A 15,428-nucleotide genomic window follows, 5' to 3' on the forward strand; every position below is an offset into this window, starting at 1 on the left:
AATTCTCTTGTCTCAGCCTCCCAAGTAGCTGGGACTATAGGTGTCTGCCACAATGCCCAGCTATTATTTTGTTGCAGTTGTCATTGTTGTTTAGCAGGCCCGGGCTGAGTTCGAACCTTCCAGCCTCAGTGTATGTGGCCAGCGCCCTACCCCCTGAGCTATGGGGTAATGACCCACATTACTTTTATAATGCACAAATTGATATTCTTTTCTAAAGCACATAAAAGAAAGTTGATAGTCCTTCCTTGAGATTTTTTAAACTTAATTTTATGTTTTGCTTTTATTTATTTATTTAGAGGTATCCTATACTATTATAGCACATTCTATTTTTTTAAACATAAACACTGGCATGCTGCAGATTATTTAGCAACTAAGATTTTTCCTTTAACAAAATATACTGGAGATTATTCCATATTTGAAATTTTTCCTTATTTGTACATCTTTTTAACAGCAGCACAGTATTCCATTTTATGACGTCTCATAACCTATTTAATACATTCCCTAGTGATGAACACTTAGGTTATTTTCACTCTTTTCTCTGTCATGTGATGCTTAAGGGTTGAATTATGTCCCCCAACCCTTCAAATTCATGTAAATCCACCCCTTTAATAATGCAGAATGTGAGCTTACTTGGAGATAAACTTTTTTTTTTTTTTTTTGGGACACAGTCTCACTTTATTGCCCTCGGTAGAGTGCCATGGCGTCACAGCTCACAGCAACCTCCAACTCCTGGCCTTGGACACGAAGTATTTACAGAGGTAATCAAGATAAAATGATATCATTAGCATAAGCCCTAATTGAATACGACTGGTGTCCTTATGAAAAGAAGAAATTTGGACAGAGACACTTAAGGAGGGAAAATAATACGAAGACACAAAGAGAAGGTGCCCATCTACAAGCCAAGGAAAGAGGCCTAGAACAGATATTTCCCTGACAGTCCTCAGAAGTTGATTCCTTAGGCCGGGCACGATGGCTTACACCTGTAATCTTAGTACTCTGGGAAGCCGAGGCAGGTGAATTGCTTGAGCTCATGGGTTTGAGGCCAGCCTGAGCAAGAACGAGACCCTATCTCTACTAAAAGTAGAAAAACCTGAGGCAAGAGGATCTCTTGAGCCCAAGAGTTGGAAGTTGTTGTGAACTTTGATAATGCCATGGCACTCTACACAGGGCGACAGCTTGAGACTGTCTCAAAAAAAAAAAAAATCCTAGCATTCTAGGCTGAGGCAGGTAGATTGCTTGATCTTGGGAGTTGGAGACCAGCCTGAGCAGGAGAAAGATCCTATCTCTACTTAAAAATATATTTAAAAAACTAACTGGGTGGTAGGCACATGTAGTCCCAGCTACTTCAGAGGCTAAGGCAAGAGAATCTCTTCAGCCCAAGAGTTTGAGGTTGCTGTAAGCTGTGATGCCACGGCACTCTACCCAGGGCCACAGAATAAGACTCTGTCTCAAAAAAAAAAAGAGTTGATTTTTCAGAAAGAAATATCCCTGCTAGCACCTTCATCTCATACAAAATTTGAGACAATAAATGATTGTTTACGTCACCCAGCCATGATACTTCGTTATGGCAGGCCTAGCAACTAATACAATGATGCTTCCGTGAATGTTCTGGTGTATGTATTATACATACATATTTTTTCACAAAGGTACAATTATGTTGGTAGAATTTAAGAAGTAAACGTATTGCCTTTTAACTAATGACAAAACTTTCAAAGTTTCCTTAACTAAATCAATGATGTTCTCTAAGCCCCTTTCATCTGGTCATGGAATGGTCAATAGAAGACCCCTACACACACGACGTCCTTTCATGCTTCTACATGTTTGCACGTGCCCTTTGCTTTTCTTGGAGCGCCTTTCCTACTGAGAAGCCTCTAAAAAACTCCAATACAACTACTCCGAGTGCTGCCTCCTCTGTGGAACCTTCCGTGGTAGGCAGCCACTGGCATGAACTCCACCCATCTCCATCTCCTCGTATTCGCAGCATTGTGTATTCTCCACCTCTGTGCATTCCTTTTTCCTTGAATGTGGATTAGATCTGATGACTCACTTCTAATGAATAGAGTATGGCATAAGTGATAGGACATCATTTTTGAGATTAAGTTAAAAAAGACCAAGGGCGCTTTCTCTCACACTCTTTTGTTTCTGGTCTTTTTCTTCGTCACTCAGGAAGGAAGGAAACCAGGAGCCACATTGTGAAACACCTCTAAGGAGAGGGCTTGGGAGTGATCAAGACCCTCTACCAACCACATGAGTGAACTTGGAAGTGGCTCTCCCCTCATTCAGGGCTTCCGATGAGACACAGCTGACATCTTGACTGCGCTTTCATACAAGACTTTGAAGCAGAAACACCCACCTAAGCCATGCCTGCATTCCTGACACACAGAAACTGTAAGGTAGTAAATATTTTTAAGCTGCTAAATTTTGGAGTAATTTGATTTGCAGCAATAGGTAACTAATACCTGCCATCTTCCCTCTGTTTTTCCCCTGAGCCTCCAAAGTTATTTGGGCTTAATAGTAATGCTTGTAACACACTACAGTATTCTTATTTCTAAGTCACTCTCCCCTACTTGACTATCTCCAAGGGCAGGATGTATTTATTGTGTCTTACCCAAAGTTCAAGTTACCATCATCAGTTCCCTACACAGCAGTAATAACTTCCAAACTGGGTTCTTCTCTAATCTCTTATCATCCCGGTCCTTTTTAAAATGCAACTCTGATCATTTGAGAACTTAAAGTCCTTATCTTCATTCCTAGAATAAAGACCTCAATTCTTAGTCAGCCTCCCAGGCCTACCATGATCTGCTTTCCTCACCACAGGCTCTAAAGTCACTTCCCCCCATTCCTGGTATGACAGTAACACTGCTCTTTCAGTTCCTCAGCGGAACCATGCTCCTTCCTCCCCCACTGTTTTTGCACACACTGTTCCCTCTGTCTGGTATGGTTTTCTCCCATCCTCACTCAATTTATTTATTCATTATGATTATTATGGCTTTTTTTTTTTTTTGAGAGAGAGAGTTTCACTGTGTTACCCAGGCTAGAGTGCCGTGGCATAGCCTAGCTCACGGCAACTTCAAACTCCTGGGTTCAAGGTGTAATATTCCTGCCTCAGCCTCCCAAGTAAGTTGGGACTACAGGCACCAGCCACAATATCCAGCTCTCTCTGATCCCTCAAGGTTGAGTGCTGTGGCATCACATAGCTCACAGCAACCTCAGTCTCTTGGGCTGAAGCAATCCTCTTGCCTCAGCCTTCCAAGTAAATAGGACTAATAGGCACCTGCCACAACACCTGGCTATATTTTTAGAGATGGCATCTTGCTCTTGCTCAGGCTCATCTCAAACTCATGAGCTCAGGCAATCTGCCAGTCTCAGCTTTCCAGAGTGCTAGAATTATAGGCATGAGCCACCACTCTGGCCAATTTTTTCTATTTTTGGTAGAGACAGGGGTCTCACTCTTGCCCAGGCTGGTATAGAAATCGTGAGCTCAAGGGATCCTCCTGCTTCGACATCCTAGAGTTCTGGTAGTACAGGCATGAGCCATGTTGCCTGGCTTCTCACTCAATTTATTAATATAAGCATATTCTTCATTTAGATCTCAGTTCACTGTCACCTTTTCAGGGAAGGCCTTCTTGCCTTCCATTCTAAATCAAAGAACACCATGGTTTTCCTTCATACCGATTATTGCAATTGAGATTAAATGATTGTTCAATGAAGTATTTAATGTTTCTCTCCCCCATTGGACTGTAAGCTCTATGAGGGCAGATATGCCTTGTCCTGTTCACCACTGTATTCTTAGAACAGAGCACAGTGCCTGACATATATAGAAAGGAGCTCAATGTATGTATTTATTTTTTTTAGAGACAGAGTCTCACTCTGTTGCCCTCTGTAGAGTACTGTGACGTCATAGCTCACAGCAACCTCCAGCTCTTGGGCTTAGGCGATTCTCTTGCCTCAGCCTCCCAGTAGCTGGGACTACAGGTGCCTGCCACAACACCCGGCTATTTTTTGTTGCAGTTTGGCTGGGGCCGGCTTTGAACCCACCACCCTAGGTATATTGGGCCAGCACCCTACTCACTGAGCCACAGGTGCAGCCCTGTATTTTTTTCCTTGAATCAATTATAAGGCAAACGTTTCATATTTCTTCTACAAACTTTTACAAACTTTACATCCTTTCATCATTGCACATTTAAGAATCTGAGCGTTGGGCAGTGCCTGTGGCTCAGTGAGTGAGGCACCAGCCCCATATACCGGGGATGGCAGGTTCGAACCCAGTCCCGGCCAAACTGTAACAAGATAGCCGGGTGTTGTGGCGGGTGCCTGTAATCCCAGCTACTCAGGAGACTGAGGCAAGAGAATCGCCTAAGCCCAAGAGCTGGAGGTTGCTGTGAGCTATAACGCCACAGCACTTTACGGAGGATGACGGAGTGAGACTCTGTCTCTTAAAAAAAAAAAAGAATCTGAGTGTCATTTCTTGATGATCTGCCTTTCTGCCTTAGGGGTCACAAAAGACCACAACTTTTTTTTTTCGTTTTTCACAAATTTATCCATTTTTTATTTCAGAATATTATAGGGGTACACACATTTTGGTCATATAATTTGCTTTTGCACATTTTAAGTTAAAGTTATAAGTGTGCCCTTCACCCAGAATGTGTGCATTATATCAGTTAGGTGTGAATTTACCCAACTTTTCCTCCTTCTCCCACATACTTGATTTTCCTTGAATTTTACTTGCATATGTTCACGTAAGTGTTGATCAACTAGTTCTAAGTTAGTATTGAGCACATGTGGCATTCTTGTTTTTCCATTCTTACAATACTTCATTTAGAACAGGGTTCTCAACCTTCCTAATGCCGCGACCCTTTTATACAGTTCCTCATGTTGTGGTGACCCCCAACCATAAAATTATTTTCGTTGCTACTTCATTAACTGTAATTTTGCTACTGTTAAGAATTGCAATGTAAATATCTGATATACAGGAGACCCCAAAGGGGTTGTGACCCACAGGTTGAGAATCACTGATTTAGAAGAATGGTCTCCAGTTCCATCCAGGTTGTTACAAAAGGTACTAGATCATTGTTTTTTAATGGCTCAGTAGTACTCCATGGCATATATATATATCACATTTGATATGTATATAAATAAATATCACGAGACCACACTTTTACATTGTGTGGTATAATATTGAGCAGAGTCCTACTGGGGTGGGAAAACAGCACTGGGAAAGAAAAAAAGGAATGCTAATTATCAATAGCATTTTTTTTTTTTTTTTGTAGAGACAAAGTCTCACTTTATGGCCCTCTGTAGAGTGCTATGGCATCACACAGCTCACAGCAACCTCCAACTCTTGGGCTTAAGTGATTCTCTTGCCTGAGCCTCCAAGTAGCTGGGACTACAGGCACCTGCCACAACGCCCAGCTATTTTTTGGTTGCAGTTCAGCCGGAGCTGGGTTTGAACCCACCACCTCGGTATATGGGGCTGGCGCCTTACCAATTGAGCCACAGGCGCCGCCCTAATTATCAATAGTATTTTATAGCTGTTAAAATCTCCTTGGTCTGGGGCAGGACACAATTATAAGAGAGACTTTACCTAACCAATCCAATCAGTATAACCTAATTCTTTGTACCCTCAATGAATCCCAAACAATAATAAAAAAAAGAAATCCAGGAGATAAAAGTTAAATAGTAAAAAAAAAAAAAAAATCTCCATGGTCTTTTTGGGGCATTGTGAGGTTAAAAGAACATGGACTATACCATATTCAGACCCAGGTTTGGATCCCAGGTCCACTATTTAGAAGCTGTGTGATTTGGGCAATTTATTCTCCTTTCTGTTCCTCAAATTCCTCAGCTATAAAATGAATATATAAGGCTGAGTAAGGTAGCTCATGCTTGTAATCCTAGCATTCTAGGAGGCTGAGGCAGGAGGATCATTTGAGCTTAGCAATATGAGGTTGCTTGTGAAGCTAGCCTAATGCCACGGCCCTCTAATCTTGAGTAACAGAGTGAGACTCTGTCTCAAAAAACCAGAACCAAAATGGGGATATAATAATGGCACCTTTATTATAAAGTTGTTAGAGAGATTCATGAAATAATAATCATAAAACACTAAGAATAAGGCCTGGCCTTAGCAGATACTCAATAAATGTCAGCCACTATTTTTACCTGTAGTGAAATAAAAGGTTGCCCATTTCTTGTGTGGTACAGTGAAATTCTCTGTGGGAAGATAGGATTAGAACACTTAAAATTGTATGCCTTTTCCTCATTCATTTTCTCTACCTTTAAGTCTTACAATTAATTGAAACCAGTGGAAGACAGGTAATAGGAGAAAGGCTGCTAGTTATGTTCTAGTAGGCTCCAAATGACAATGGTATCAGTTTGAACTGTCTCCCAGAAGTCTGTGTTCCTATTGCTTACACAAGTATCTTCTTCACAAGCTATTGCCAGACAGATAAAATACGCTAAGGGAGGCCTACCTGTTAGGTTCTTTTTTTTGAGACAGAGTCTCAAGCTGCCACCATGGGTAGACTGCTGTGGTGTCATAGCTCACAGCAACCTCCAACTTGGGCTCAAGTGATCCTCTTGCCTCAGTTTTTCTTTTTTTTTTTTTGTAGAGACAGAGTTTCACTTTATCGCCCTCGGTAGAGTGCTGTGGCGTCACACAGCTCACAGCAACCTCCAACTCCTGGGCTTAGGCGATTCTCCTGCCTCAGCCTCCCGAGTAGCTGGGACTACAGGCGCCTGCCACAACGCCCGGCTATTTTTTTTGTTGCAGTTTGGCCGGGGCCGGGTTTGAACCCGCCACCCTCGGTATATGGGGCCGGCGCCCTGCTCACTGAGCCACAGGCGCCGCCCTTGCCTCAGTTTTTCTATTTTTAGTAGAGATGGGATCTCACTTTTGCTCAGGCTGGTCTCCAACTCGTGAGCTCAAGGAATCCACCTGCCTTAGCCTCTCAGAGTGCTAGGATTACAGGAGTGAGCCACGGCACGGTTCTTGACACCTGGAAATCTGTGAATGCAGCTTTTAAGAATCATTAAACTTCTTTCTCTTTACCTTATAAGGACCCTTCTAGTTGATTAGAACCTACCAAGTATCTATCAGATGCTCAAAAGCCATAATGAAAGAATGAAGTCAGAATTGCAACAAGGAACTGATTCAAGGACGAGGGCTCTAAAGAAAGAAAGAAAGAAGGAAAGAAAGTCAAGAAAGGAAAGAAAGAAAAGAAAAGAAAAGAAAGAAACAAGAAAGATACAAAAAAGTCAAACAGCTAATCTTCCCAAAAGACGTGAGTGTTCTCTCTCAAGGCCTCTTCCTTCTTTCCTGAAGGCACACTCAGTTCCGGAGCAGAAGCCAGGAAACAACCCTGAGATAAATCGCTTTCCCCACCCCTTTTAATCTTGTGAAAGTACTGCCAATTCCAGGAATTCCTCCTTTGATCAGAAGATAAAGCAGAACAATGCTATGGAACTAAGTGGATTTCTAAGGGACATTCTTCTACATTGTGTAAAACTTGCCTGGAAAAGTGTGTGCCTGGAAAGGATGGGTGGTGCTGGTGATGGTGGTGGTAGAAAACTAGGAGTAGGAAGGGTCGGTATACAAGAGTTGATGCCCACAGCCATAAGGAATACTCAGATACGTGCTTCTATACTTCTTTAGAAAAGAAACTCCTAATGGAGAAGCATGAATCCTATGTACTCAATCTTGATATGAGGACAATTAATGACAATTAAGGTTATGGGGGGGGAAGCAGAAAGAGGGAGGGAGGGAGGGGGGTGGGGCCTTGGTGTGTGTCACACTTTATGGGGGCAAGACATGATTGCAAGAGGGACTTTACCTAACAATTGCAATCAGTGTAACTGGCTTATTGTACCCTCAATGAATCCCCAACAATAAAAAAAAAGGAAAAAAAAAAAAAAAAAACTCATCCAAAGTAAAAAAAAAAAAAAAGAAGAAAAGAAACTCCATCTAATCTTCCCATCTCTGAGGAGGCATGCTTATTGCTGCGATTAGAGGGCTTCATTCACTCCATATTCACTGGATATTCTCTCTCCGTCCCTAGGTGCCACCCTCCCGAAAAAATATATATTAATATATATTTAATATATATTATATTTATATACATATATAAATATATATTTAAAAATATATATATTTTTAACTGAGAATTGCAGCCTAAAGCACTCTACCACATTAGGCTGTGAGCCTGTGGAAGATGTGGGCCTCATTCTCTTACTGCTTAATGAACATTTGTTGGAAAACTCTAGGAATTTTGCCTCTGCCCCTAACACTTTTGTGCCCCAGCGTCACCCTCTGTAAGTATAATTTTCCTATATACTTCCCATGGTTATGTAATTTTTAAATCCAACACTTGAAGGGTAAACGCTTCAAAAGCATTATCTCATTAAATTCTCGTGAAGTTGTTATAATTATGTAATTATGGAGATTCCATGTTAAAGTACCTTGTAACAGAAAGAGCCGTCTAGGTGTGAGTTATTACGGAGCTATCTTCCTTGTGAGGATCAAGTGAGATACCGACCCAAGAGCGCTTTTCATGCTATCAAGGACTTTACACAACCCATGTTAGGCTACTAATTACACACTCTACAGCACCTGATCCACCGCGTGGACTCGGCAAACGCTGGAGTGAACGATTTTATCTTGCTTGTTTCTTTCAGTCTTCCAATCACAAATTAGTCTCCCAGCCATTTGGGGCCAAGACCACAAGTCTGGGAACTGCAGCTCAGATGGAGGCGGGTGCGGAGTTCCGGGAGAGGGGACGGGAACAATAGGGTATTCGGTGCTTATGCGAGCCGGCTGGGCTTCGGCTGACCGGCTGGGGTGTCTGCAGGGCGTCCTACCCGGATCTGGGGTCTGAGGCCGCACCGGGGGCAATAGGATATCCCAGGTGAGGGAACAGGACCGGAGCCCCAACACCCCAGCTCCCGCCTCACAGGAGGCACCGCAACCCCACCCATCGCTCAGGTAGGCCGTCACACCAGCCAATCCGCAAGAAGCCTGGGCGCGGAAGGCGGTGCTTCCCGGGCCGGAAGTGACGTGCTGTGCTTGGCTGGCCGCAAAGTCGGCCGAAGCTCTCCGCGGCTGCTAAGCCAGCTTAGAGGAAAATGGTTCAGACTGCGGCGGTTGCGGCGGCGCAGGTTGTGGTGGAGGCAGAGGCTCAGGCGTGAGGTGAGGAGTGGTCGGTGCGGCTGGGGCGGGTACCCGGGACCCTGCTCTGCAAGGGCGGAAAGGGGGCCCGAGGATGCCAGGATGGAAGAGTCCTTCGCGGCGGCCGCCAGCCCTCAGGGTGCCCGCCTCTGACCCTCCATCCCGTACTTTTGGCGCTGCCCAGGCCGACTCTCCTCCCTGCGGGCCTCGCTTCCACCCAGGCGGTTGCCAGCTGCCCTGCGGAAGGTGCGAGGGGCCCTCGCCCGCCCCCCTCCAGGCGCTTTTTGGCGGGGGCAGGGGTGCGCTTGGGAGTTAGTTTTGTCCCGAAGGGGGAGGGTAGGCCACCCTCTTGTCTTCGGGACGGGGCTGGCGTCTTAGTGGCCGGTCCTATTCTTTTACCACATTCTCTTGTCTTGGCTAGTGTGTGTGTTACGCTTCTCCGTTACGGCCCCTTCTCTCGCCTCCTGCCCTATCTCTGGCTTTAGGGGCTAAAGATCCTTTTTCTTCTCCCTGTCCCCCCCCGCCCCCCCAACCTGATTGCTTTTTGCCGCGAATCCTCTTAACTTTGGGGAGACTTATTATTTCAGTGTGTATTTAGCGCATCATCTTTCTGGGAAGGCGGTCAGGTTAAAAATACTGGCTTAACTCTTCCTGAGTGACGGAGGAACAATAAATAATTGAAAGGAAAAAAAGCACATACTTATTTTCCTCACTAAATTGTTTGGCTTTAAAAACGAGATTCCTCAGCTGAGGAATTGGTTTGTGGGGTAGGGGAAGAAGCAGGGATCGAGGAGGGAAATGAAGAAGGAGAAACTAAGCGAAGAAAAAAGTGTGGAGATAAGAACGTGGAAGAGAGAGCCTTCCCTATATTGTCCTGATAGAAATTGAGGTTATACTTATATTTTAAACAGTAGGTGTTTGAATAGAGTGAAACTAAAGAGGCCTTTCTTTTTGAACAAGTTTGCTTGTTAAAGAGTATCGTAAAATCTTTCTAGTTAGGTGTCAGGGAGAAAAGCTCTGCTGGGAAAACTGTTTAATCTATTGTATCTCTCGGAGTAGGAGAGATGCAAAAAAAAGAAAGCTATTTTTAGAGAAGTGGGGAAATTATAAAGGGGACGGCTGCACAGAGGTCCAAAACATTGATTCCAGAAGAGACTTTGTACCTTTGCCTACTTGGCTCGTGGTTCAGATCTCCACAAGAGACTCTTTTTAGCAGCTCTGCCATAGTTGGGGTTGGTGCTGTTATTCGCTGTAGCAAATTAGACTGAAGGACCTTAGTCGAGATACACAAACTTCGGAAATACCATACCAGCTTGTTTAATATTAATACAGTGTTTAAGTATTGAAAAGCATTGTAACCGAATGAGAACAGAGGTTTTTGTTAACTCAAAATTAGTTCAAAGTGATTTTATGTAGGTACAAAGCCAGATTCCATAAATTCCAGACAAATTATAGATTCTAGAGCAGATTTTTTTCTTATGAAAATCTCTGTTACTGGTGACACCTGTAGCTCAAGTAGGTAGGGGGGCTGGCCACGTACACCGAGGCAGGTTCAAACTCAGCCTAGGCCAGCTAAAACAACAATGACAACTGCAACCAAAAAATAGCCCAGCATTGTGGCGGGTGCCTGTAGTCCCAGCTACTCGGGAGGCTGAGGCAAAAGAAATCGCTTAAGCCCAAGAGTTTGAGGTTCCCGTGAGCTGTGACGGCATGGCACTCTATTGAGGGCTACCTAGTGAGATTTTTGTCTCAAAAAAAAAAAAAAGAAAAAATCTCTGTTACTGTTTGTGTTTTGCATCTGTGTTGCTTGTACTTTTCTTTGCAAGCAATATATTTTAATGTTTTCATCCACTGGTTTCACAGTTCTTTCTATTTTATAGAATGTATGAGATGTAGAGTATGAAAATTCTGTTTTATCTTGGGTTCCCCTGTTTAAAAAACAACTCCTATGAGAAATGGGTTAATGATAATTTACTTATAATCACTTTGATAATACTCCTATGATGTTCTTTTTTTTCTTTTTGGGGCGGAGTCTCACTATGTCAGCCCTGGGTAGAGTGCTGTAGCCTTACAGCTCACAGCCACCTCAAACTCTTGGGCGTAAGTGATTCTCTTGCCTTAGCCTCCCAAGTAGCTGGGACTACAGGCACCCATCACAACAGCCGGGTATTTTTTTTGTTGTAGTTGTCGTTGTTTAGCAGGCCTGGGCCAAGTTCAAACCCGCCAGCCCCGGTATATGTGGCCGGCGCCCTAACCACTGAGATACAGATGCCAAGCCTCATATGATATTCTTTTGATGGGAATTGGCATGCTTACCTTGAGGAATTTTAGAAGCTACTATAACTTTCTGTAATTAGCTGTATATGATCTTTTTGTTTCTCTTCTGCCATTAATATAAATTTTTCAATTAATTGAAGATTGCTGCACCAATTCCCATGTCTAGGAATCTTTCTTTGATCTAGCTCAAATTGAGTGCTGGGATTACAGGCGTGAGCCACCGCGTCTGGCATATAGAGCATTTTTTTTTTTTTTTTTTGTAGAGACAGAGTCTCACTTTATGGCCCTCGGTAGAGTGCCGTGGCCTAACACAGCTCACAGCAACCTCCAACCTCCTGGGCTTAAGCGATTCTCTTGCCTCAGCCTCCTGAGTAGCTGGGACTACAGGCGCCCGCCACAACGCCCGGCTATATATAGAGCATTTTTTAAAAAAATGCTTTATAACTTGCCTTGATAGCATAAATTATCCATTTTGTTAACAGCCATATTCCAAAAAAGAGTTTAAGGCAGGAAAATGGTAAAGGTGAATGTTTCAGTGCAGTACACTGATATTGTAGATGATTTGATTCGAATACCTGACTAGGGGGTAAAAATTAATCATCTGAAAGCTATGTAGAATTCAGAGGGCCTGCTTGGGTGCCTAGCGCTGCAAAGATTCCAGGGATAGAAAAAAATGAGACAGCGCTTGACTTCAAGAAGTTCTACAGTCCATCTGGAAGACAAAAATACAAATTATAACAGTGATAGATCCAAAGTGCTTAAAAGGATATAGTCACCTGGGCTGGGAGAGGGAGAGAGAATGAGCGGGTCCAATGAAAAAGATGGTGCTCAAATTGATTTTTTTTGTTGTTTTTGGAGACAGTCTCACTCAGTTTCCCTTGGGTAGAGGGCCGGGCTCACAGCAACCTCAAACTCTTGGGCTTACGCGATTCTCTTGCCTCAGCCTCCCGAGCATCTGGGATTACAGGCGCCCGCCACAACGCCTGGCTATTTTTTCTTTTTTATGTTGCAGTTTGGCCGGGGCTGGGTTTGAACCCGCCACCCTCAGCATATGGGGCCGGCGCCCTACTCACTGAGCCACAGGCACCGCCTACTTTTTGTATTTCTTAAAATTTTAGATTTAGCTATTTGGGTGCAAAAACATGGGATTTTAAACACCCTTTTAATAGATTTGAAGGCAGTTATTATTGGCTTAGCAGCAAGTATTTATCTTTTAAACTTGACAATACATTGATACTATATAATTAACATCCTCACTGTTAAACATAAAGCTTTGTTAGTCTTAACACTGCATTTGTTACATTATTGATATGAATAATGTACAGTGTGGATTAATGTAATTTATTGTGCATTTAGTTTAAAACACTAGGGGCTTATTTTATTTTATTTATTTATTTTTTTGAGACAGAGCCTAAAGCTGTCACCCTGGGTATAGTGCTGTGGCATCACAGCTCACAGCAACCTCCAACTCCTGGGCTCAAGTGATTCTCCTGCTGTGCCCCCCAAGTAGCTGGGACTATAGGCGCCTGCCCCAACGCCTGGCTATTTTTTGGTTGCAGCCCTCGTTGTTTGGCAGGTCTGAGCTGGATTTGAACCTGCCAACTCGGGGTATATGGCTGGTGCCTTAGCCGCTTGGGCCAAAGACGCCAAGCCATAGGGGCTTATTTTAGATAAAATTATGTTTTAATGACTATGACCAACAATAATAAAGTAAATATCCTTACATTCATATTGATTAATGATCACACCTTAGTTAATGCTTTCTTTCTTTCTTTTTTTTTTTTGCAGTTTTTGGCTGGGGCTGGGTTTGAACCTGCCACCTCTCGCGTATGGGGCTGGCGCCCTATTCCTTTGAGTCACAGGTGCCACCCTAATGCTTTTTTTCACTCTAAGACTTTGTTACCTATGAAGCAAATACAGCAAGTAGTATCATTTTGATGAGGCCTAAAGATGTTGTCCAGGCTGGAGTGCGGTGGCATGATGTTAGCTCACTGAAACCTTGAATTCCTGGACTTAAGTGATCTTAAGAACCTCAGCTCCTGAGTGGCTAGGACTACCTGTGCATACCAAAGTGTCCAGGTAATGAAAAATAATTTTTTTTCTTAGCAATGGGGGCATCTTACTATGTTATCAAGGGTGGTCTCAAACTGTTGGCCTCCAGTGATTCCCTGCCTTGGCCTCCCAAGCTCTGGGATTACAGGTGTGAGCTATCACACCTGGCTGTGACTTGTTTATTATAATATGTTATAAGCATTGCTTGAATCCAAGTCTTATAATGGTTAGACCAGTGTTCTTTTCATTGTATCTCTTTGTATGGTATTTGAGTATTTAATTATATCAGATTTTTGGAGTATATGTTAAAGAATGGGTACTTCATGCCCGTAGGAAGATTATATTCCAACTAGTAGAGACCAACTACAGTCCATATAGTAAAAAGTACTTTTTAAAAATTCTTAATGGGAGACCGGGCCTGGTGGCTCATGCTTTAATCCCAGCACTCTGGGAGACTGAGGCAGGTGGACTGCCTGAGCTCATGGGTTTGAGACCACCCTGAGCCAGAGTGAGACCTCGTCCCTAAAAAAGGCCTGCTGTTGTGGTGAGCGCCTATAGTCCCAGCTATTCTGGAGGCTGAGGCAAGAGAATAGCTCGAGCCCAAGAGTCTGAGGTTGTTATGAGCTGTGATGCCAGGGCACTCTACCCATGGCAACAAAGTGAGACTCTGTCTCAAAAAAAAAAATTGTTAATGGGAAAGAAATGATGTAAAGGATAATAAAGTTACACTGAAAATAGATAAGAATTAGGCAATATTTTTTTTTTTTTTTTTTTGGCCAGGGCTGGGTTTGAACCCGCCACCTCTGGCATATGGGACCAGCGCCCTACTCCTTGAGCCACAGGCGCCGCCCAAGGCAATATTTTTTATTTTTGAGTAAAGAGTTTAGATCTTCAACTATGAGTATAGGAAGAAAAAGATGATGAGACGTCAAGGACAGTGATATTTCTATGTTTCAATGCACAGAGGGCAACTTGGGGGAAGATGTAGCCAAGGGAACATGAAGTGTAGGCTTTTTTTGACAGTCTGACTGTGCCCTGGGTAGAGTGCTTTGGCCTCATAGCTCACAGCAACTTCTCAAACTCTTGGGCTTAAGCAATTCCATGACCTCAGCCTCCCCAGTAGTTGGCTGGGGCTATATGCTCCTGCCACCATGTCTGGCTACATGAAGTGTAGGCTTAAGGAAGGATTTACAAGGTTTAACTTGAAATAATGGGGACAGGATAGAGGTGAAGTAAAAGATTAGAATAAATAGACACCTTCCAGTAAAGAATTGATAGGCTAGTGGTCAGAACTTTTATATTATTCATATAATTCAGGAACCCTTATGTTAGTCCTATGAGTTCATTGTGGCTTGAGTAATATGATAGACGCTGAAGGTTAGGAGAACTGAAGGAGAGGTTGGTGACCATCAATGAGCAGCAGTGTAATTCTTGTTCCTGTCGTGAAATGAGCAGGGACCTGATAAAGTTGACAGGGCGGCACCTCTGGCTCAGTGGGTAGGGCGCTGGCCCCATATACCAACGGTGGAGAGTTCAAACCCGGCCCCAGCTGAACTGCAACAAAAAAAGAGCCGGGTGTTGTGGCGGGCACCTGTGGTCCCAGCTACTCGGGAGGTTGAGGCAAGAGAATCGCCTAAGCCCAGGAGTTGGAGGTTGCTGTGAGCTATGTGACGCCACAGCACTCTACTGAGGGTGATAAAGTGAGACTGTCTCTACAAAAAAAAAAAAAAAAGAAGAAGAATTTGTGAGAAGAGAAAGGAATGTTTTAAAAAAGAAAATAAATTTTAAAAATGTACAGTATGAGAAATCCTAATTGTAACAGGCCATATAATAAAGCATTTTTTAAAATGAACAGAAATTGGCAGTTTACCTTCAGAACATACCAGTAGGAGCAGGAAGAAATTATTATTAAAGTTCTATTGTAGAATGAGAGGAAAAAGTT

General features: G+C 43.3%; 1 protein-coding gene across 4 annotated transcripts in view; it reads left to right on the forward strand.

Moving 5' to 3' along the window:
• The first annotated feature begins 9,064 nt into the window (after positions 1–9,064).
• Positions 9,065–15,428, forward strand: part of PIK3C2A (phosphatidylinositol-4-phosphate 3-kinase catalytic subunit type 2 alpha) — a 124,367-nt gene continuing 118,003 nt past the window's right edge. For 2 of the 4 annotated variants that reach the window (XM_053562332.1, XM_053562334.1), the window contains exon 1: positions 13,347–13,513. The gene's annotated coding sequence lies outside the window, so the exon portion shown is untranslated. Of the gene's footprint in view, positions 9,179–13,339; positions 13,514–15,428 lie in introns of those variants that run through there. The other 2 variants (XM_053562333.1, XM_053562335.1) reach the window with 2 other exon arrangements.

The sequence above is a fragment of the Nycticebus coucang genome, chromosome 14 (assembly GCF_027406575.1).
Source record: "Nycticebus coucang isolate mNycCou1 chromosome 14, mNycCou1.pri, whole genome shotgun sequence".
Classification (NCBI taxonomy): Eukaryota; Metazoa; Chordata; class Mammalia; order Primates; family Lorisidae; genus Nycticebus; species Nycticebus coucang.